This window comes from Phyllostomus discolor, chromosome 3 (genome assembly GCF_004126475.2).
Source record: "Phyllostomus discolor isolate MPI-MPIP mPhyDis1 chromosome 3, mPhyDis1.pri.v3, whole genome shotgun sequence".
Taxonomy (NCBI): domain Eukaryota; kingdom Metazoa; phylum Chordata; class Mammalia; order Chiroptera; family Phyllostomidae; genus Phyllostomus; species Phyllostomus discolor.
This window is the reverse complement of record NC_040905.2, coordinates 145,294,387-145,318,659: the sequence shown is the minus strand read 5'-3', so window position 1 is coordinate 145,318,659 and position 24,273 is coordinate 145,294,387.

Here is a 24,273-nt window from a genome sequence, read left to right as displayed (position 1 = left end):
TTTGTGGAGCTGAAAAGAACAGGGAATACTGAGGTAATACAGGAGTAAGAACCACCACCCCTAGAGAGGAATGGGGAGAGATGGAGTAATTAGGGTCTAGAAGCCTGGAGAAGGGCCTCTGTGGACTTGGACACATACTTCTGAGAAGTGGGCACAGCCCAGCTGATATTGGGTGTGCCAAAACAAACAGACTGGAGGTTGAAACTAACAACCTGGGTAAAAGCAGGAAGAGCAAACATACAGGAAGGGACAACCCTCTTCCCTCTTCCAGCCTCCCTGAAGTAAGTGCCCTACGGGCAGAATCTAGTTGGGAGCCAGCTTCAAGGACTCCCAGTGGAAACCCCAAGGCTAGTATATCCAGGTAGGTTTGGGCCTGAGAAAGAGCTAGCACTAACTAGCACACAGCCCATCAGGGAGCACTGGTGAATGGACTGCACAGAGCAGGCTGCAGGAGCTCATCACTGATGACTCCATCTCCTCACCTGATTGAAGTGTGACTCATAATAATGCTGATTGCAAAGACTCTTCCCATTGGATCTGGCCACCACTTCATGAACGGCTTCATGAATGGGGAAAAAAATCAATCTGTGTTGAAGCCCAAATTATATAAATATTGAACCAAGAATTTCATCATGTGCATCCTAACATTTAATCATTTAAGAACTATCAGTTCCACTGTTACTTGACACAGGCATTTCTTAAAATCACGGTGCTATGCAAAACTGCACAATAAAAACCACAGGGCCTACAGGAAAACTGGGTGCAGGGGAACAACACTCACAACTTTTGTCAGTGGCACAGAAGAACCTAATAAAAACAGTAGTATATTTTTATTCATATTAAATGATTAAGTACAAAAATACTGACAAAAATGCATTGAACTTCACCTTGAAGAAGGCCTAATGTTGCCTCGTGGAAGTGAGCAGCGGATGGTCTGCACCTTGTGAGTTATCATGAAGTGGAGGAGGGAGGGACAGCTGTAATGCCAGATGTGGGTGGGTGTGGTTTACCATCCATGTGGAGAACTGAGGCAGCTGGTAGGTTTCTGAGGTGTGGGCCTGGGTTTTGTGTTTTCTTAGGCAGCTCGAGTCAGTTGTGTGTGGTTTTCTGCATTCACCTAATGTTTCCTACAGATGAAAATCTCACATAAGCAAATACAAAATCCATGTTATTCAAATTGTTCCTTAATATATTGATCATATTAGAAAAAATGAATGGTTTCAAAGTTAATTCCAGCAGAACTGATCATATCCTGTAGGCCAGGTATAGTATTGTCTCCTCTTTTACAGATGAGAAAACTGATTCAGAAAGATTAAACATCTTGTTCAAACATCTTTAAAAAAAAAAGAAAAAGAGAAACAACAAAAAAAGGCATGCTATGTTTCTTGGGCTCATACTGCATTTTCTCATCTGAGGAATATCACTTGACAGTGTGAGTTCAAAACAGCAGAATCTGAGGGCAGCTTTCAGTGCAGTTCTGCCAGTGATCTTTTCCAGGTGTAAGTGCCCTGGGATGGAATGGCTGGTGATCTCAATCTTCTCCAGGTCAAGGTTTAAAGCCAAGCAGAGCTGTTGACCAAAGGAATTCATACCTCTCCCACTTTCTCATAAATGCACTCCTAGACGTGAGTCACAGTGATCCTCAAAAGATGTTTGATAATAGTTGAAACCCACAGAAATAAATGTCCCAACTGCCAAGATCCAGAAATAAAATGTGACATGAATTTCTGAGTTTGTTCTTTATACTCTGCTACAGTGCTCTTTCTAAAATGCAAAAACAAGAGTCATTCTCAAGCTTAATACCTGTTGATGGTTCTGGTCCAAACTCCTGCATACAAGGCAGGCTCCCTCAGATATGGTACCAGTTTACAAAATCAGCTCCATCTCCAGTGGAACCCTCACCTGGCATGCATGATCCAGTCAGTTCAATTATGTATTTGCTTTCCCCCAGACACCAGTTCACTGTGGAGCTACATAAATCTGTCCCCACTACCTCCTCAGCTGAATGCCACTGTCCTCAGTGCTTCACTTCTGAAGACCAACCCACCACGCTCCCACGCTCCTCTGATAGGATCCCTTTCCTCATGTCTTCAGGCACAATGAACCACTCCTTTCCCTGAGCCCCCACTGTGCCCTATATTAACTCCTAACATAGCTCCGTGGGAGGCTTTTTTTCTTTAACCACAAGCTATCTGAGGGCATTGGTCCTGTCAGAAAAATCTCTGCATTCCTAGAAACTAACTCACTGCCTGGCAACCAAATGTGTCAGGAATGTTTAAGGACTGAATGGATACAAGGTTACAATGTTATCATAACAGGAAAAGAGGGCAGTAAAGGAGATTAGCCTGTATCTCCCTCCATCTGAGATCTGAAAAAGACCCTCACTCCACTAAGTATATTTCTGTGTAGAGTAAAACCTGCTGAATTTATAAAGGCAGATGTTACAGGCTGAATGTTTGTGTGCCCCCAAAATTCCTACATTGAAGCCCTAACGCCTAACATGATGGTATTGGAGGTGGGGCCTTTGGAAGATGATTGGGTTTTGATGAGGAGATTACTGCCCCTCTAAAGGAAGACAGAGGGCTCCCTTTCTCCATGCCCATGGACTGAGGAAAGGCCATGTGAGTACATATAGGAAAGGCGGCTGTCTACAACCCAGAAAGCAAGTTCTGACTATGAACAGAGTCTGCTGGCACCTTGATCTTGGATATCTAGACTTCAAAACTGTAAGAAATTAATTTCTGTTGTTTAAGCCACCCAGTCTGTGGTAAATTGTCACAGCAGTCCAAGGGGATTGAGATAGGTGGCGATTACTAGATGTATCAAATATTTTAGTCAAAATGAAGATGGTTTGGGTATACCATTTTACATCAAAGTATAAGATTCTTTTTTAAAAATGTATTTTACTCATTATGTTATTACAGTTGTCCCAATTTCTCCCCTTTGCTCTCCCTCTGTCCAGTATCCCCATTCCCTCCAAAAATCCCCCTCTTCAGTTCATGTCCACAAGTTGTGCGTCTAAGTTCTTTGGCTTCTCCATTTTCTATACCATTCTTAACATCCCCCTGTCTATTTTGCGCCTACCAATTATGCTTCTTTTCCCCGCATTTTCCACCTTCCCCTATCCCAGCTGATAACCCTGTGTATGATCTCCATATATATGATTCCGTTCCTGTTCTGGTTGTTTGCTTAGTATGGTTTTTTAGATTCAGTTGTTGATAGTTGTGAATTTGTTGCCATTTTAATATTCATAGTGTTGGTCTTTTTCTTAAGTCATTCCCTTTAAAATTTCTTGTAATAATGGCTTGATGATGATGAACTCTTTTAGCTTTACCTTTTCTGGGAAGCATTTTATCTGCCCTTCCATTCTAAATGAAAGCTTTGCTGGATTAGAGTAATCTTGGATGTAGGTCCCTGCTTTTCATAACTTTGAATACTTCTTGCCAGTCCCTTCTTGCCTGCAAGATTTCTTTTGAGAAATCAGCTGACAATATTATGAGAACTCCTTCATAAATAACCGTCTCTTTTCTCTTGCTGCTTTTGAGATTCTCTCTTTATTTTTAACCTTTGGCATTTTAATTATGATACATCTTGGAGTTGCCCTCTTTGGGTCCAACGTGTTCGGCACTCTCTGTGCTTCCTGGGCTTGTAGGTGTATTTCCTCTGCTAACTTTGGGAAGTTTTCTTTCATTACTTTTTCCAATAAGTTTTCAATTTCTTGCTCTTCCTCTTCTTCTTCTGCCATCCCTATGATTTGGATGTTGGTGCTTTTGGAGATGTCCCAGAGGGCCCTTATACTATCCTCTTGTTTTTGAATTCTTTTTTCTTCTTGCTGTTCTGGTTGAATGCTTATTTCTTCCTTATGTTCCAAATCATTGATTTCAATCTCAGCTTCATCCCCTCCACTGTTGGTTCCCTCTAAATTTTTCTTTATTTCATTTAGTGTAACCTTCATTTCTTCCTATATGTTTGTTTTGCCATACTCAATGTGTTTTTTGAACATCCTGGTCACCAATGTTTTGAACTCTGTATCTGATAGGTTGGTTATCTCTGTTTTGTTCAGTTGTTTTCCTGGAGTTTTGATCTCTTTTTTAATTTGGGCCATGTTTCTTTGTCTCCTCAATGTGGCAGCCTCCCTGTGTTTGTTTCTGTGTATTTAGTTAGAGCTGCTTTGACCCCATCTTAGTAACAATGCCTTTTATAGAAAAGGCACCTGTAAATTGTGTGGGGCGGAGCCTTAAGTAATTGCCAAGGTGGAGCAACCTACTTCACCACTGTCTGGCTCTGTGAGTGGAGGGCTTGGAGAGGGGACAATGCCGCTGCCTGGCTTCTGGAGGTATGCCTGGCACTTGCCCCACTTCTAGTAATTTCACCCACTTTCCATATGTGACTGGCACCCTTCTAGCTATTTCCCTGGTGGTGAATTCCAGAGTAGGTGGGTATGTATACGTGTAGGCTCCTTAAGCCAAGTCTCCCAAAAATCTGGCAGTTTCTTCTGCTGCCCAACCCCCACTGATTTTTACAGCCAGAAGTTGTGGGGATTTATCTTCCCAGTGCTGGAACCCTGGGCTGTGCAGGCTGGCCTGGGGTTGGGACTGCATGCTCCCAAAGGATCCCTTCTGATTTTTATCCATCTTACATGAATGTCAGATTGTCTGTTCCACTGTCACTGTCACCACCTCTCCACACCACACCACATCTCCACACCTCTCTGCCTGTCTCTGTGACCACCCCTCCTAGCCATCTGGATGAATGTGGCTTCTTTACACCTCCATCTTGACCAGAAGTCTCAAAGTGTAAGGTTCTTGAGAGCAGGAAACTCATTGATGCTTCACACTGAAGTCATACTGAATTAAACAGAGAGAGTACCAAAGAAGTGAAAATTAGGCCATAGGAAATGCTCACCCAGGTTGAACTGTTAAGTGAGGTATTTGCATAAGAAGCTATGGAGGAAGCATATAATTTTGACTGCTTATAGAATCTGAGGATTCTAAGAACACTCCTTCACTGTCACTTGAGGGTTGACCAACTCCTTGTTTAAGTAAAAGCATCCAGTCATCCAGTTCCAGAGTGATGCCAACTTAAATCAAACACCGTAAAACCTATAGACACCAGATCGAGGAAGTTATAATGAACACGGATTACTCATTAGCTTACCTGAAGTTTCCTGGATCTACATTCTTCGAGAGACCACTTGTATTCAGGGGGTTTCATTCTCCCTGGGCAAGGCTGAGGCAAATCATAAACCATGTGATGGTATACCAGGCACAAACTTGAAAACGCATATTCTAAAAAACATATCCAAAAACATCCTTGTTTTTTCCCTCTATTTTGGCTGAGCGTTTCTTATCATGAAGAAAAGGTAAATCCAGAGAATCCATTTCTAACAGCTCAACATCATGGATGGATTCAAGCAAAATTAAAGGCAGGCAACTTGTCCTCATTTAGGGAAAATGGCCACTTTGAAGATCCAGGTTCCATTTCTCTAAGTGTCTAAGGAAGATATCCATGGTATGTCTCTCAGTTGCCTCAAACTATTTATGCCCCAAACCTTTCATTGGTATTTTTTCCCCACTCCTTTAAGCATTAAGCCCTGGAGAGGACAGCTAGGCTTCCATTGTGTTTCAGCTCCAGGCCCAGAAAAAGAGCAAATCCAGACAAGTTACACCATGGTTGACATGAGAACCAGCCACATTGACTAATGACACCCTGCCCTGGCACAACAGATCAGTTGAAACCATGACCTTAAGGAGGCACACCTGGAAAGCTGATGAATATTCTATTGATTTTCTCCCCTGAGACCTCCAAGTAAATACTCTCAAGACAGAGTACCCAGTAAAGATCTCTCTATGGAGCACACCTGTGCATTTCCCACCCCCTTACCCCAGGTGTGTTTTCCTTGCCTCTCTCTCCTAAGCTCCAAGGACATTTGCTTTGCCTTTGAAGCTTGCTTCCTGAGCCTATTTCTTCTACAGTTCACTTCTACCTCTCTGACTTTGTAAATAAACTTTCTCTTATAGTTTGAGTCTTGGCTCTGAATTTTTTCTTAGCCAAAATTCAAGTACTGAGGTTGTTGAACAAAGGTCTGGACTGACTCCACCAATCTAACTCCTGGTGCCATTTCACCACTGACAGATTCACTAGTTAAAACCTTCAAATTGGTCTTCACTTGTTTTATTAATCTCCTCTGTCACCAAAATCTCATCACTTCTTTCTTTAAAATGTTAGGCACAGAAAAAAGTAAACAAACAAACAAAAAAACACATCTAAACCTTCTCTTGACCATGCTTTGGAACCACTGTATAGGTTGCAGAGTTGGCTTGCTGTTCTCCAAAATTCATGCACCCTTTCTGTGGTGGTCTTGCTCAGAAGTGAACCAGATCCAGTTACCACTGCCCAGCCAGAGGCTTTATTTCTCAACCCCACATCCTGCATTAAGGTATGACCATGTGAATTAGCTCTAGACCACGGAATGTGAGAAGTGGCATGCCCTCTTCAGGCAGGCTCATGGAAAACTCACTCACAATGCTCTGTATTACCTCTCCCTTCTCTATTGACAGCAATATGATTTGAGGTTTTAAGGGAGAGTAGCACCACAAAAGGGAAGAAGCCTGGCTTCTCAATCACCATGTGAAGGAAAGTTACCCTCTGCACAGCAACACCTCATTGAACCAATGCATTAAAAAAAAATTTTATTGTATTAAGCCACTGAAATACTACAGTTTGCTTTTTTATAGCAAGAAGACTAGAACCATGTAAGGGTATAGTTAAAGTGATCTCCACATGACTGATGATAAAAAGAGCTCTGCGTTTGCCCTTGATAATATGACTTGAACCCCTTAAACTATATAATTGCTTTTTGTAAATTATAAGTATACTACATGTCATATTAAAAATAGCCACCATTTACAGACCTCTACACAGTAGACAGAAACCATATACTATGTCTTTTCTGTATTTCAACCTTTGTAAGGGATACAGGGTCAGTCAGGCTCCCTCACCCAGATGTCTGGGCATCTAAGATAAGCAGTATTCCCATAGCCTTGAATGGGCACCCATGTGCAGAATCACGCTTGTTATACAATATCTTGGCACCCCGAGGGTTTCATGGGTATTGAGTATATAAGGGAGTTGGGACTCCCTGCCGCCATGACACACAACAATAAAGGCATGTCAAACATCCCAATGACTCCTTGAATTTTCTTGTCTCACTGGATCTCAAGTGAACCTGCCTGGCCATACAATTGGCGCCATGGGCAGGATTTGTCATGGTACGGTATGGAGGAGCCATCGGCCCCCTTGGAGGGGGGTCTGGAAGGGTGGCTGGTCCCTGGTATGTGGTATATGGTGGCAAGTCTCCTGGCAGTGCAGGCTTCCCCGCTGCCTCCCCTGGAATTGGCCTGATGTTAGTGGCACACCTGACATTATAGGGCCCTGTGTGTGGTTGGGATGGCCCTACTTGCCCACTCAAGTTCAGAAAATTATAGTCTGGCAACCAACTGGGAGGCGCCTATGGCATGACATGCAGCTTGCAGCAGTGTGAATCACCCCACACTTGAATAATGGCATGTCAGGCATCCCCAAGGCTCCATGAATTTTCTGCCATCTGCCTGAATCTCGAGTGAACCTGTCCAGCCTTGAAGGGCTGCAACACAATTTTATAAACATCCCATTAGGTAAATACTGCTACTCTGCCTCATTTTACAAACAAGAAGGCTTAGGGCCAAGGAAGGTGACAGGAACAACCCTGGGTCACACAAGCAGAAAGCAGCACAGCCACCTCAAGCCCTACACTGTCCTTTTCCAAAGCTCATGTCTTTCCTATTTGCTACCCTGATTTATTTAAGGAAAAAGAAAAACACAATAGGCTCTTGCTCCAGTTACCTTAAGACTCTACACCGTACAATGTGAATGTACTTTTCCACCAAAGAGAATAAGCAACTCACCACTTTAGTTAGCACCCCTGCACAGCTGGTTACATCTAACTTCAGGGTTCCCCAGTTTGTGTGGTAAAAAGGGCATTTTTTGCCACTCATCTCAGCTTTCCCAGCCCCAACAAACAGCACTTCGCCCTCCACCCTCCACCCCATGTGAACTTCACTCACCTCATGTGGGCACTTCCAGTTACACCTGTACTATCTCTGACTGTGTTATGATTCAACCACCATTTTGAGAATCCAGATTTCAGACAGATCCCAAAATAGCTGGCCCTCCCTAGGATGTGGGTGAAGGAACCCTGAAGTAGTCACTTCATCATGCTGTCACTGTCTTCCTCTCTTCAAGAAAATCCAGACCACAGGTAGCTTACATCATGCCTTCGAAAGGTCTTGAGAAATGAATCAGATCCCCAAATAAACCGACCATAATGGGTTTTTTAAAAATTAATGATCTTTACATAAACTACCTTGTTTATGACTGATGGCTTTCCAAATTACAGGCTGATGGGACACTCATCAGTCACTGAGTCTTCCTAGACAGAGCAACTTAGAATTTGCATGAGACCCACTGGGACCAACAAAACCTCTCCCAGCAGACAACAGGGGAGCCCGTGTGTGAGACAGGATAACCAGGGACAGCTGAGGCCATCTCCTGGAGGGCATGCACCTCCTCCTCCGAGAGATTCCGGACAGGCATTTTACAGGCCAAACTGGCACAAGATGTAACTTTCTGAGTGAAAATGAAGACAAAGACAAATTAGGCACTTCCATGAGAGTACTGATTTTTTTCTATTGCTATGGTAACCACTACTCCATTTTAGCAGAGGGAGAAAGAAGAGTGGGCCTTAAAGCTAAGCTATAAAATTTGTCAGTGATGTATCAAAAAGGACTTTAAAAAGATATTCCTTTTAATTAGTTCACTGCCAGGAATCTGTCCAAGAGAACTGCCTGATAGATGTGCAAATATGTGCATGTAAGAGACTTATGACAGTGCTTTATTAAACAGTGAGATTGGGAAAATGTGAATATCCCAAAATTAAATAAATGATAGTATATTCACGTAGAGGAATACCTGAAAGCCATGAGAGTCAGGATGCAGATGTGTATTTGCTGACACGGACGCTCGTTCAATTGTGTACCTTTAAATCAGTATGTAAGTGACAAGACAGCACATAGCCACTGACTCCATTAAAAAAATTTCCCAAGGAAAAATATCTGAATTTATTTATATCAAAATATTAACAGCACTAGCTATTTCCAGTGAGAGAAATTTGGAGTGACTGGCAATGTTTGCTGTGTGCTTTCTTTCTGTGAGGATTTTTCATTATTTGTGAAATAAATTTCCCCCTATTAAAAATAGGGGGAAAAGTAACCATGCCTGGTTGTTTTATTTATTCAAAAATACTGCCTTCCCCTTCCTGGGGGTCTTTCCTGGTGTCTCCCCCCATGGGAAGAATACAGTTGCATCCCCACGGGCATCAGGCTTAAGTCTGTGATCTGCTTTGGCTAATGAACATAAAATAAAACACGGAAGGGACACGTGCGACTCCAAGAAGAGATCTGGAGAGCTATCACGTGCTTCCAACAAGCTGTATTTCCCCATGTTCTAGATAAGCTGCTTCTGCCTTGATCACAAAACGGAGAAGACGTGAAGACAGGAGCTGACTCAGTCATGAGTAAGAAATAAATCTTGGGTTCTCATAACCCACTGGGGCTTTGGAGCTGCTTGTTACCATAATGAAGTCCAAGCTAACTGACATGTGAGCTTTTACTACCACCCCCTCCCCGCAAGAGCACAGTAAGATTTAAGTACAAATGTAAGACCCTCCTAGTTACCAATCTCTGATTCGTTCTAGACTTCATGCTTAGCAAAACCCTCTGTTAACAGTATTTTAAAGCCATTATTTGTGGCAGTTTCCTCACCCAGCCTTCCATTTCTCCTTCCTGCCTCCCCCAGCTTGTCTGAGTTGTGTGGATTACTTCTCTGTCTCCTGTGACAGTTTCTTTTAGGTCCCCCTGTTTTCCCCCTTGTCCAGGCCTGTTCATTTCACACCTATATGGTGACCATGGTCAAGAACACTCTCCTTCAATCCTCTTTATACACTATTGTGAAATTCATCTTCCTTAAACACTACTTTGCAATTTATCAACATCAGGTCAAGACTCTCTGGCCTTTTAGCCCAAAATTCAGGCCACTGTTTAATTCTTCAAACTTGCTACATCCACCTAACATGAACCCTCATCGTTGGCCAAACTAGCTCACTCATCATTTCCTGTGTACACCTCACATATTCCCAGAATCAGGATCGACCTGCCCAGGTTACAATGGTGATGTCAGTAGCCTGAAACCTCTGGAGAAATGTTATACTGGTAATGGAATGAAGGGATAATTTCATAGGAGACTCTGATATACCAATGTACAGGTAGCACACACTTGAGCTGCTGGTGATAAAGTGGACAGGGTGACAAGACATGGTGATAATCTCCAAATATGGCCACCAACAGTCCCTGAACACACAAGACCTACTTCCTTTCTCTTAGAAGCTGAGCTGGTTTTGTGACTTGCTTTTACCAATAAAATGTGTTAGAAGTGATGTCCTGTGACTTCCAAGGCCATTAGAGACCTGACAGCTTCCATGTTCTCAGAGCCCAGCCGCTAAGCTGTAAGGAAATGCTGGGGAGACTACTGAAGAACGAGAGGCCTGCAGAATAAGCCCCTATCTGGGACCAACCAGCTCCAGCCAAGCTCCCAGCTGAATGCTGCCTCCTGGGTGGCCCAGCCAAAAGCATGTGGAGCACTATAAGTACTCCATTTTCAGTCTGATTAACCCAAAGACTTGAGGAAAAAACCAAACAGTAGTCTTACAGAGTAGTCTGGTTCACTGCAGTAGAAAACCAAGACAAAAGGTATTCTCTTTACTTGTGCCCTGAATACACCACCACTCCAGCCTCTTAGCAGACAGCAGTTTATGGAACCTGACAGTCAGCATTCTTGACACAGTAGCAGCACTAGGGTGCCCTCAGGTGACCAACAGTGAATTTAAACACTGGGATAAGGATTGGGGTACACGTGAAGTGGGAGAGGGAAAGATGATAGAGAGCATATGGTAAGTATTGCTAATAGGTTGACCTATAGAATACAACTAGATGAAAACCTGGAAGTGGTGGAACCCCTGTTGAAGTTGTGGAAGAGAGCTGGTACAACTGAAGTTATACACTGGTGGCTCTATCTGTTCCCACAAGCTCGTAAAGACTTGAGAAGAGCTGGGTGGCATCAATAACAACTAATAATCCATTGAGACTCTTCACAACCGCTTCACCCTGGTTATCAGGAAAGAACATGAATCCCTCATAGGCAGAAGCACAAACCTACCAGCATGTGGCTGATTGCCAGCGGATCACTAAACACATTTCTTTTTGTGTTTGGCACAAAGTCAGACCATATTCCCCAGTTAAGGGGCGGGGGACACACAGCTGAGTCTCAGCCAGCAGAATGGAGATAAAATGAAGAACCTGCTTCCCAGCCTGCCCGTCAGAAACCTCCATGCTCTCCCACACTGACAATGGCAAAGCCTCAAGGACAGACCTTGGGTCTCTAAGCTACTGCTTGGAGGACAGCCACACCCAAACCCCTGCTTCCATTTGGGTAGCTGCAAAAGCGACACACTATCAATACATCTCACTAGCTGCCCGGTAGCTCTCTGCAACTGAAAATGTCCTTCAGGGCAAAGATGTCCATCTGTACAAAGATGTACAGATGTAGGCAAGGAGTCTGTAGATGTTCTGGTGAATGATAATAATAATAATTGACTTGGACACCGGCCCACAGTGTCCGAGGTGTTATGGATGAGACAAGATACAGTCACAAGGACTACTGAGTCCTATGGAGGAAAGGGGACGACATGGCTACCCTCTCAAGGGCAGAGCACCTCAGAGCAGCCTGACCACCCTCTCAAGAGGACAGTATGCCAACCCTTGCCTTGACAAGCTTTTATTGGGTTCAATTTGCACAGGAATACATGTAAAGCTTATTAATCATTGTCAGGCAGTAAAGATCAAACCATAGATAGCATATAGATAGCATGTAAAAAACTACTAGGGCTTATTCTGATTCAGGGTCTTTTAGCTAAATGGCTATAAAACTTTGGGAAACAAACTCATTTCCTGCTCAGACCCTTATCATTTAATTGACAGCATTATTAGCAAAGCAGGTTTCACAGGATTTTACGAATTCTTTCTCAGGCCTGTTTCAGGCCTGATCACCTGGGGAACCTGCCCTTTCCAGCACAGGGCTGCACCGCCCTCTGTCCTTGTTTCAGGCTTAAGTCAGGCAGGGGAAGGAAGGCAGCCAAGAGATTGGGAGACTTGCAGACAGAATGAGGACTCAGGCTATGTCAAAGTTGAGGGGTGAGGGTCCATCATCCCCTTTTGCTATAGACTCCCTGTGATCATGCCTTAGGTCATTCCCCCCTTGGGGAATCTTACCCATCATTGTCTAACCGATCAAGCATTGGGGGCCAGTTATGGATGAAGTAAAAGAGCAGAAGCAGTGCTCCTGCCTGGGAGATAAAGCTTTGTCTCCTTAGTGGCTTATGGTCTGAAGGCCACTCACTCAGCCTTAGCCATGGGGGTTACAGCTTCTGAAACCAGACAGCGTGGTTCTTAACAGCAATGAAAGTCCTTACAGTAGTGAAAATGCTTAATGGAAATTCCACATTTTGGTTTATAAGCTAATTAAAACATTGAACACATTTTGCTTCTGCCTGGCATATGTCCCCTCAGTACAGCAGTGCTGGTGATCTCCTGTCAGCCAGGAGCTCTGCGTGGCTAGTGTGGCAAAATGACTATTACTTTGAGATACAGCTTCTTTCATCAACAAAATTTTCTATCACACGAAATAACAGAAGTGATACCTGGTGATACAAAGACTTGGAAGCACTGCTCTCAGATACTATATACACTCAGTTGGTTCCCTGCGTTTCCTTTCCCTTAGGCAAATGGGCATCCCAGCAGTGCATTATAAAGGCTGATTCAAAGATCGCTGAGCTACCCATGAATGTTATTTCATCCTTTTGAAAGCATCAAAAATAAATCTTGGCTACACCAAGATTGGATAACTTTGGGCACATTATTTAACCTTTCTGAACCTCAGCTGCCACAAGGCTTCTTCTACTTACTTGCAGTGGGTCTCAGGCTTGAGCTCCTCAGCAGGACAGCTTGTTAAGTCAGACTATTGAGTCCCATCCCTGTTGTGTCTGATTCAGTGGGTCTGGGGCAGCACCTGAGAATGTGCATTTCTAACAAGTGCCTAGATGTGCTGGAGTTCTCCAGAGAAACAGAACCAACAGTGCCCACCCAGGTTACAGTGACACACACACACACACACACACACACACACACAGATTTATTTTAAGGAACTGGCTCAAATGATCATGGACCTGCAAAGTCTAAAGTCTGCAGGAAGGCCATGGGTGTCAGCGTGGCAGTCTTGAATTTGAATGCAGTGTGGAACACAACCCTCTTTTCTTCTGGGACCTCAGTCTTTTCTTTTAAGGTCTTCAACTGATCGGATGAAGCCCACCCAGGTTACAGAGGGTAATCTATTCCTTGAGAGTCTACTGATAAATGTTAAAAACATCGAAACTCACCTCCATCACTACATATAGACTGGGGTCTGACCAAACAACTGGGCACTCTAACCAAGCCAAGTTGACACTAAAATTGACCATCACATGGGGTGATGCTGAGGTCCTGGTGCACCCATTGGAGCCACTTCCCTATAAGAACTGTGGAGAAGATAACCTAGAGGACATAACAGCACGTGGTTGCAAAGGCTTTTCTATTACAATGACCTCTTCTCTTCCTACTTACAGGCCTTTCTACTTTTAATCAACCAGAGAGATCAGGCTTTCAATCCTCAAACATCTGAGAGTGTGTTTCTGTAAAAAGAGTATGTGTAAAAATGTGCATCAGTGGTTATTTCTGAAATTCAAATAAGCAATTTCCAGATTAGCCACTGGTTTATGCTACCTGAGCCCTTTCTAGATCCATAAGTATAAAATACAAGTGTTTAGTTGTAGCCCCAAGGCCACTGCTGGCATGGGATGGACATGGGCACGGAAACAGTCAGTCCAGCTCCCGGTCCACCCCAAGGATTTCTGGGGACTGCAAAGATCTGAATTTAGAACCTTGAACTTCAAAATTAATGCTGGTATTCTGAACAGGCACTTAATAACTACATGTTACATGAAAACAATGAATAATTTTGTATGTTGAAAAGTTGTAAAATAAAGATATAAATGAAATGCTAATTATACTCCTTTAAGAGAGTTGTTTCCCACTAGGATTATATTCTTGCTTTTTTGTCACATTTTTAAAATCTGCACTTCACAGCAGTTAGGAAATAGCAGAGTTTGGTTCTGATTTAATCAGATGAGAACTAATTCAGCTTGAGGCCAAAATAACACTTGGTGGGAGAGGTTGGGAAGCTTTCACACTACATTTTTTTAAAACATAAATTTCTTCCCCTCTTCCCTTGAACTTTCACTCTGTTTGATACTATTCCTAGATTTAATTTCCAATTCCCCACAGGATAGAGAAAAGCCAACTAATGTATTATAAGAAATCTTTAATTTTTAAAAATTTATAATACTCAAATCAAATGAGCCACTTTTTTAAGACTCTGATTTTGACAAGAATGGCAACAATCACACCCACGTATAGCTACAGCTACAGATACACGTATACATGTGAGATTTAGTTATAGGACCAAAGTCCGACAACACCAAAAACATCGACATCCCTCATCTAAATTATTACTGTATTTCACAAAGTATGTCCCACATAGCTCTCTGAAATAGGTGTTTAGGGAAAAAATCAATCAGTAGGGGGAAAACTATGTTACACAGATGCCTTTGTTTCTACAAAGTCTGTGTTTTCTAAATATATTAATATGCACTTTGTTAAAATGCACATGCATGTGTTTACACACAAAGTATTCACTATTTCCCATATTTACCTGATTGTGAACAACTTGTGTCCACCCCTCAAAGCATCTCTCAGGCCTGGGGTTCTACTGAAACATGCTAGAAAATGGCTTAACGATGATGCATCCAGGAAGAATTACACTAACAACTGATGGTCTTCCATTTAAGGAAATGCATGCAGATACCAGGCTCTCTCTGCACCGGAATCAAACTCCATGTCAGTAAGGCCAGTTCTTCAGCTGCAGGAAGGAAGACAGTGGAGTCTGACCAGAACAGTAGCATCGCTTCTTCGGGTTTCCGGCGCCACAGAACGTCCATTTCCCTGTAATAATAACCACGGTGTTACAAACCCATGTGGACACAGGGGTAACAACTGCTGAACACTTTAAGGAGAGGACAAATGTAATATGATAAAAGAAACCAAAATATCAATACTTGTCATTTCTAAGTTGTTAAATTTCAGATCTTTTCTTCTTCATGCTATTCTGCATTTTATAAATTTTCTAAAGTGAGCTATATTTTTCTAATCAGAAAGTAAATCCAAGTTTCATCTTAAAAGCTGGCCTAATGTATTTGTTTTTTATGGGGCCTTTTGCAACCTAAATATTTATAATATCATCATTTTCATCTTCATGCCAATAGAAAACCTGAACTATGACCAAAAAGCGCTAACCTTGCTTTTGCTTTCTCTGTCAAGGTATATGACTTGCCCTTCATTAATAAAGAACCTTTACTTTCATGAGAAATATACAGCATACAACCAGAAAATCATATTTCTGCCTAACTACAACTCAGATTAAGGAAAATTCAGCATTATAGTCTGTAAATCACTTCTGAAACAGTCACTTCTAAAATGGCTTATATGCCTATGGTAGGCTGAATAAAGCATCCCCCATCCTCCAAAAAAAGATACCCATATTCTAATCTATAGCCTATAAATATTACCTTATGAAGTAAAGAAGGATTTTTTAGATTGACTAATTTCAAGGTCTTGAGATGGCAGGTTATCCTGGATCACCTGGGCAGGCAATAAGTGCAATCTCCTACATCCTCATAAAAGGGAAGCAGACAGAGAGGTGACACAGAGAGGAAGAGGCCTGTAGCCACAGAGACAGAGGGGGCAGTGATGCCACCACAAGGCAAGGATGCTGGGAGCCACTGGAGCTGCGAGAGGCAGGAATGCAACCTTCCTGAGAGCTTTCCAGGGGTGAGTACTGCCCATGCCTTGATTTTGGCCCAGTGAAACTGACTTCATACTTCTGTAGAATAAATTTCAGTTGTTTTAAGACATCAAGTTTGTGCTAATTTGTTACAGCAGCCCTAGAAAACCAATGCAATGCCCTAGTCTACAGGTTGCACAAGACTTCCTCCCAGCTGACTAATTCTTGAAGGCAATCCCCACCTTGGGTGACTATCCCGTAGGCCTGGTACAGGGATGGCAGGGCCACTAGCTTGCAAACTCTGGATGGAGCACCTCTGAGTTGCACACTGGTAAAGGGAGTTAACCCTGGGAGACGCAAGCCCAGGCATGTGAAAACTACCTGGGGTAATGTGCGTTTGCTATTAAACACATTATTTCCTGAGATTTTTGGCATATGTTTCAAATCACCTCTCTGACCAGGAAATTATTGAAACATACACCTGACACAATTATATACACACCTATAATCCAATATCAAACAAAAAGTTGTATAAATCTAGAAATCAGAGAATGTCTTAAAAAGAAAAGAGGTGAAAAGAAACATTTCACTTACCTTTGCTATCGATTAAACTTTGAAAGAATAGAACATATACTGTGGGAAACATCAGCAATTGAAGAATCACTGTATTTGTAAATCAAATTCACTCCACTTAGGAGCTCCATTATCTCCCAGTAGTACCAAAATTGAAAAGAGGTTATTGCTTTTAAGTTTTAATTTAAATTGTAGGCCCTTCAACAGCAAGTTCAATGATTTATCACACTGATTGAATTCTAATTCTCTTACTGTGTTGAATTCCAGAAAGCCACTTCCTTCAAACATCAGTACCACTGAGACATATACCACACTCAATAGAACTCCTTAATCCTCCAAAAATAAAGTAATTTATACAACATTTAATGGGATGAGACAGTGTTGCTGTCACAGAGTGACGACAGAAGTGGCTCTATGTACTGCAAGTATGATGAGGCATGGTAACATTTTTCCATAAGGTCTTCTAAAAAATCTGGCTTTGCAGAATCATAAAATATTGATAGCTCAATATATCCTAAATATAGAATGATAGATGAACAAAGCCCTGGCTGGTGTGACTCAGTGGACTGAGTGCCAGACTGTGAAGCAAAGGGTTGCCAGTTTGATTCTCAGTCAGGGCACATGCCTGGGTTGTGGGCCAAGTACCCAGTTTAGGGCGTGGGAGAGGCAACCACACATTGATGTTTCTCTCCCTCTTTCTCCCTCATTCCCCTGTCTAAAAATAAATAAATACAATTTTTTAAAAGAATAAGAACACTGAGATTACCATCTAAACAACTCATTTTTCTTCAGGAGAGACTTACACTCCCTGCTACTCACTCCATACAACATTCTACATAAACTTGGCTGATGAGCTCAATGGAAGTAATGGGAATTCAGATCTGAATGTGGATCTACTCTAAACAAACACTACAGCAGAGTCTTGCTAGCTATTCACACATCATGTGCATCTGCCTTGTGAAAGTCTGCCTAGACTAGATTCCCAGCCTCTTGGGCACTTAGTGTTGAACACGGGATAGCGATCGGGCCAGGCAGGTGCAAGCAGATACAGTGCTATGCACGGCTTCCAGGCACGGCCCTTAAACCCCCAAGGAGGCGATCCTCTTCATTCCCTATCCTTCTGTACCAGCTTTGGGAGCCACATGCTAAAGAGCCCGGGAGAGCTACAAAATGCAAGCAGTCTGGGGATCAACTGATGTCACTTGTTCCTTGAATTTGCTTGATTTGTTCATTTATATGTTGATTCGGTTAAAACAAAAATACAGTGGCTATTCCACACATGCTGGAAAATGAGGAGACAATAAATCCAGAAAATTCACCAATGAAGGAAACAGCACAAGCAGTCAAAGATCCAATGGTGCACAGTCCTGAGCACTGTGAATGATAAACACGCAGAGTTCTCGAAGTTTCTGTGTTAACTGGAGAGTGGTGGCAGCAGACCATGGGCCATGATTCTTAAGTTGATTCCTGAAGCACAGGTATGGGAGCAGCTTTTCCAGTCACAGGGAAAACGCTGTCAGGGGGCAGAGTCTGGGGGTCCTGTGGAGAATGGAATGGGAACAAATGTGAGGCTTCACTGACCGGCAGGGGAGTGGTTACCACAGGTGTGGCATTCTCTGCAACACTCTCAAACATCAGCACTGACTAAAGAGTAACAGTATCATTGTTAAGGGGAGTAAACTTTATCTTCAAGACAGTGGAAAGTCACTGAAGGTTTTTATGACAGGCACAGGTAAGTAGAGTTAAAACAGTGATTTGGGGTGAAAGATCACATATTAAGGACCGGTTTTTGTTGGTTGCAGACCGGTTTAATGGGTTGTTTGTTTTTTCCTTTAGGGGATGGAGTAGTTAAGAAAGGAAAGGAATCAGCACCAGGGAGATCAAGTTTCCCAGCTACTGGAATTCTTACACTGCAAATCCAAGGTTCTGCAGGTATGACTTCTAATACACCTTCTAAAACTTACCTAGGATACGGTTTCCCCAAATGTATAAATTCAGTTAGGCAAATCACTCCTTTCTAAATATAAAAGCTTTATCACATTTTACATGCTGCTATTATACATTTATCTGAGAGAAATTCCATCGGGAAAGACAGTAAATACCAAGTCACACTCCAGTCTATCCAGAGCTCAGCTGTCAGGCAACTACCCTCTCCAGAGTCATGGCAAAATGGAAAGGTCTCTGAGAGGTAAACAGACATGCACTGCCCACTGACTAAAGATGTGACGCTTCTTCCCTGAGGGCAGTCCTTCAGAACCTTACTTTGTTAAACGTGTATGGGAATAAAATAAAATTGTATAGAGAGTGCAAATGTAATTTTTTTTAAATTGTAGACTTTATTTTGAAAGCAGTTTTAGGTTTACAGAAAACTCATACAGAAAGTGCAGAATTCCTGTGTTTTTTTCTTCCACCCCATGCACACAGTATTAATGTGATAGGTTTGTTAAAACTGATAAACCACTATGAATTCATTATTAACTAGGTCCATAATTTATATTAGAGTGCGTTCTTTGTGTTGTACATTTCTACAGGTTTTGACAAATGCACATCATCATGCATCCACTATACTATCATACAGAACAGTTTCACTGCCCTGGAAATCCTGTGCACCACCAATGCAGCCCTCCTTTCCTCTCCCTGCCCCAGAACCTCTGCAAACCACTCACTGATCTTTGTACTGTCTCCATAGTGTTGCCTCCTCCACAATGCCATATAGCTGGAATCATAATGTATGCAGCCTTTTCAATTTGGCTTCTTTCACTTACAATATACATTTAAAGGTTCTCTTTTTTGTGTGGCTTAAAAGATTACTACTTACCACTGAACGTGTTGTTTTCCATTCTACGGACATACCAGGGTTTGTTTAACTAGTCATCTCTTAAAGGACACCTTGGTTGCTTCCAAGCTTTGGCAATCATGAATACAGCTGCTATGAACTTCAACATGCAGGTTTTTGTGTGGATGTAAGTCTCCAGCTCAGTTGGGCAAATAACTAGGAGCATGATTGCCGCATTGTAACGTATGACCACAATTAGATTCCTAAGAACCTACCAAGCTGCCTTCCAGAGCAGCTGCACACTCTCGCATTCCCCACAGCCAGGAACAGGTTTCTGGGGCTCCCCACTCTCGCCAGTGCTTGGTGTTGTCAGTGTGTAGGGTTTCATCCATTTTCGTAGTGTGCTGTGGTCTATCTTGTCTTAATTTATATTTCCCTGATGACCTATGATATGAAACATTTTTTTGATGTTTATTTTCCACCTGTATATTTTCTGTGATAAGGTGTCTGTTCAGATCTTTTACCCATTTTTTAAAAAATCAGGTTGTTTCCTTTGTGTTGAGTTTTAAGAGCTTTTTCCAACATTTTAGACACAAGCCTCTTATTACAAAGATTTTCTCCTGGTCTTTGGCTTGTTCTTTCATTACCTAGCAGTGTCTTTTGAAAAGCAAGCTTTTAATTTAAGTGAAGTCAAACCTACCAATTTTTTCTTTCATGGCTCATACTTTTAGTGTTGTAGCTAAAGGGTCATCACCAAACACGAGGCCACCTAGATTTTTCTCCTAGTGTTTTTACAGTTTATATTTAGGTTTATGATCCACTTTGAGTTAATTTTTGTAAAGTGTGAGAGGTCTGTGTCTAGATTAACTTTTTTGCACATGAATGTCCACCTGCTCCAGTATCATTTGGTGAAAGACAATCCTTTCTCCAATGCATTGTCTTGGCTCCCACAGTTAAAGATCAGTTGACTATATTTGTATGGATCTACTTTCAGCCTCTCTATTCTGTTCCACCGATCTGTCTGTTTCTTCTTTCTCTGCCACCACACTATCTTAATTACTGTAGCTTTACAGTAAGTCTTGAAGTAGCAATTTTTTAATTGTTAACTGAAAAGGAAAACACAAGACCTGCTATTGGGTGTTCATGGGTAACCCATTCCGTGTATGCAACCTGAAAAGAACAGAGCACGGAGCAGTAGCTCAGGCCGCCCAGTCAGCCTGGATCCCAGAGTGAGGACCATGTTCAGCAGGGCCCTCAGCTAACCCAGGAAGAGTCTAAAGCATGAGTAGGGCAGAAACTTTTGCCATTTTAAGGCAATGAGGTATGGGTTGCTGCTGTTATTTTTACTGCTGTATAACCTAGTCTATCCCAGGCACAGAATTCTGGACCTGGAAAACTTATCATAACCCTAGTGATGGAAACCACTTTTGATCTCTGAAAGGACAGAACAAATCAGCACCAAAACCTCTCCTGTAAGTATAGCTGCATAACATTAGACATGGCCCTTTGAAAAAGAAATAAGATGCTCAGCTTTAGCGAATAAAGACAGGGCTCTCAGTGAGTAACAATTCCAAGTTTCAAGCCATGTGTCGAGTAAAGAAACAGTGTTTAGTCTGACTCTCAAATAGGCAGGGCACCTGACTACCCAACGGGGCAAACTGTGAGTCCTTCGCCCTTGCAGGGAGCCTGAAAGCATGCTGGGCAGCAACAGAGCAGGAAACGGGGAGTTGCTGCCCTGTAACCCAGAGAGACAGCCATTCCCAGTGTTGTGCCGTCTGTGTTTTGTGGAGGAGACTGGACTCATACCACTCACCAGTAGGCACCTGAAAAGACTGCACCTGAGGGAAGTTTTGAGCAATTTCACTAGAAAGGATTAGGAAGCCCAAGCAGTAAAAACAACTGACTCTAAAACACACTTGTGGAGACAAACAAGGACAGGGCAGGACACTCAGCAGAACAGAAAAGGCTAAGAACAAAAGAACCCAACGGGACAGTACTCTGAGCCCTGGATTCATGTCCCTTTCCAGAGGAAAGAGGTAAAAGTTCGTACTAGAACCCATCCTCTGATCTGTATAATTGTTGGGAACAACCACATTTTGATACATACAACACATGTGAACTAAAAATAGAGCAGGAGCTGACAAACTACAGTGTGTAATGCAAATCCAACTATCATTATACACAGTTTTACTGGAACACAAGCATGCCCTCTGTTTGTTGTACTACCTGTGGCTGTTTTGGGACTGCAGCAAAGCACTGGGTAGCTGCAACAGAGACCACATGGCTCTGAAGTATTTACTATCTGGCTCTTTACAAAGAAGAATTTTGCCAACCCCGATCTAGAATATAGATTTTGTCATCCAACAGGTCTTTTGTTGTTTTGGGGATATTTCAAGTTTTAAAGAACACTTCTACTCTATTTTAAAAGATCTTATCTGACCACAAATATCAATATTCTTATACCCTCAAGAAATTGATAATGGTACTTGCTTTGAGGAGAGGAACCAAAGGGTTTGGGAGAGGAACAGTTATTCTTCCCTGTATTCTTCCTGTTCATTTTGACTATTTTATCAAAAGCACACATTAAACGCAATTCATATATACAGATATAGATACACACACAGAGACACATACTTTTTGACTACTTAATTAAAAATAGTCCTAGCAACCAAATTTATGTGGATTAGAGATTTTATTAGGGTTCACTTTAATTCTGAAATTATGAGAAAAAGTCATCTTAAGAAAAAAATTAACACTGTTGTTAAAAGAGTGAAAAATAAAAGCAGAAAACAGAAACTACTTAACTGTCTAGTTTTCTAAGAAATGACCATAAAAGGGTGTGGGTTGTATAAGTTGTGGTACGCCCACCCAACAGAACCCCGCAGCGCCATTGCCACAGTGAAGGAGATGTGTGTGCATTTATTCACGTGGAAAGATGTTCACTATGTGGTGTTAAGTGAGCAACACCAGACAAGTACAATATGAATCTTGTGAACCAACCCTAGTTTAAAAAATACATTCATGTGCATATATAGGCACAGAAAAATATACATTGAATGTTAACCTTTATGTATTAAGAGTATAATATTTTTCCCCTTTGCCCCTCTGTACTTTTAGCATTATCAACACAGACATGATTCCTTTTCATTATTGAAGAGGAAGAAACATTAAAATTATAGAGTGAGTACAAGGGAGCAGTTGGGAAGCTTCTGGGATGCTGATCATGCTCTGCTCCTGATTCGGCCTAATGTGTGAAAGTCCATCAAACTGTGTATTTGTGTGTACACTTTAGGTTGGATATATATAATTCAATAAAAAATTTAAAAATGCATGACAGAACTCAGAAAGGAAGAAAAAAGCACATATACACTATCATTTACAGCATTTCATTCATTCAGTTGCATTTATCAACCACCTTCCAAAGACCGAACCCCATGCTAAGGACTAAAACAATACTAAAGTGTAAATGTACATGCTCATGTACATTTACAGAGCATGGTGGAATACACAGGCAATATAAATAAAGTCACACAAATAACTACAAACTTAAATGTATATAAGCTGTAGGATTCAATTACAAGTTCATAAATATTTAATGAAACTAGCTTAAGTGAAGGGAAATTCATTGACTCAGAGGATCCAAAGAATCACTGCAAAACAAACCAAGGGTAGAGAGGCATTGAGGCCTGTGGTCCTCAACTGGAGATGCTTTTGCTCCCCACTTCCACGCTGGGGACATTAGGCAATGTCTGGAGACACTTCTGACTGTCAAGTGAGTTGAGGCCAGGAATGGTGCTAGGCATCCTACAATGCATATGACAACCCCTCTCCCCACCCCCCATACATAGCAAAGAATAATGAGGCCCAAACTATCCATAGTGCCAAAGTAGAGGAATATAGGTCTGTGTTGCTATGAGTGGTCTACTGTGCATAAGCTCTCAGCAGCAACTGAAAGCAGGTCAGACATTCAGAACTTTGATCCCAGCCCAGATTATTTAACTCAGAACCTACACAAGATCCCAGGTGGCTCTTAAGCACATCAAGTTGTAAGAAGCACTATCCTCACAACTTCTGCAACACTGGAGTCAAGTAATGACTCTGCAGGCAAGTCTCTTCCTGGGAATGAGATTCCACCTCACACAGAATTCTGGCTGCTGTGTGCCCTGAGTCTCACACCTCATTCCCCTTCCATGGGCCAGGACTGACTCTCTTCCTCGTGGGCTGGGCTTACCAATAATAGATAACTCTCTAGCCACAAAGGCAAATAATGGGATACTGTCAGAGATCTACCTGAATGTGGGATCAGGAAAGCCCACACTGAAAATTTAATCTGATTTCTGAAAAATAAGAACAATTAGTGAGGCAGCCTAAGACATTTCCCAAATATTTACCAAGTACCTGTTATGCTACAGACAGGGATCTAGCCCTGGGAATGCATCCCTGAAAAGGACAAAGTCCAGACCTTGTGCTTATGGAAAAAGAGCTTACCTTCTACTGAGAGTAAACAACGATGTGACACGGGCACAAGTATCTTAAGAAGGATTCTCCAAATGAGGTGATCCAGGTACTGAGACTTGAAGGATAAAGAGTCAGCCAAGCACCCAGGGCAGGACAGGCTATGAAGAGGGATCAGCTCTCAGGAGGAACATGGCTGGTTGGGCTCAAGGGTGAGGGCAGAGTTGAGGGGAAAGAGGGGGTGGAGGCCCCAGGAAATGGGACAGAGCGGAGGGTACAGAATATAGGACACATGGCTCAGTATAGTGACTGACCTTCAGACAGGGGAGGGGTGGCCTGGAGTGAGGTGAGATGCAGGCTCTGGCTGCCTCAGTGTGAGTCTGGGC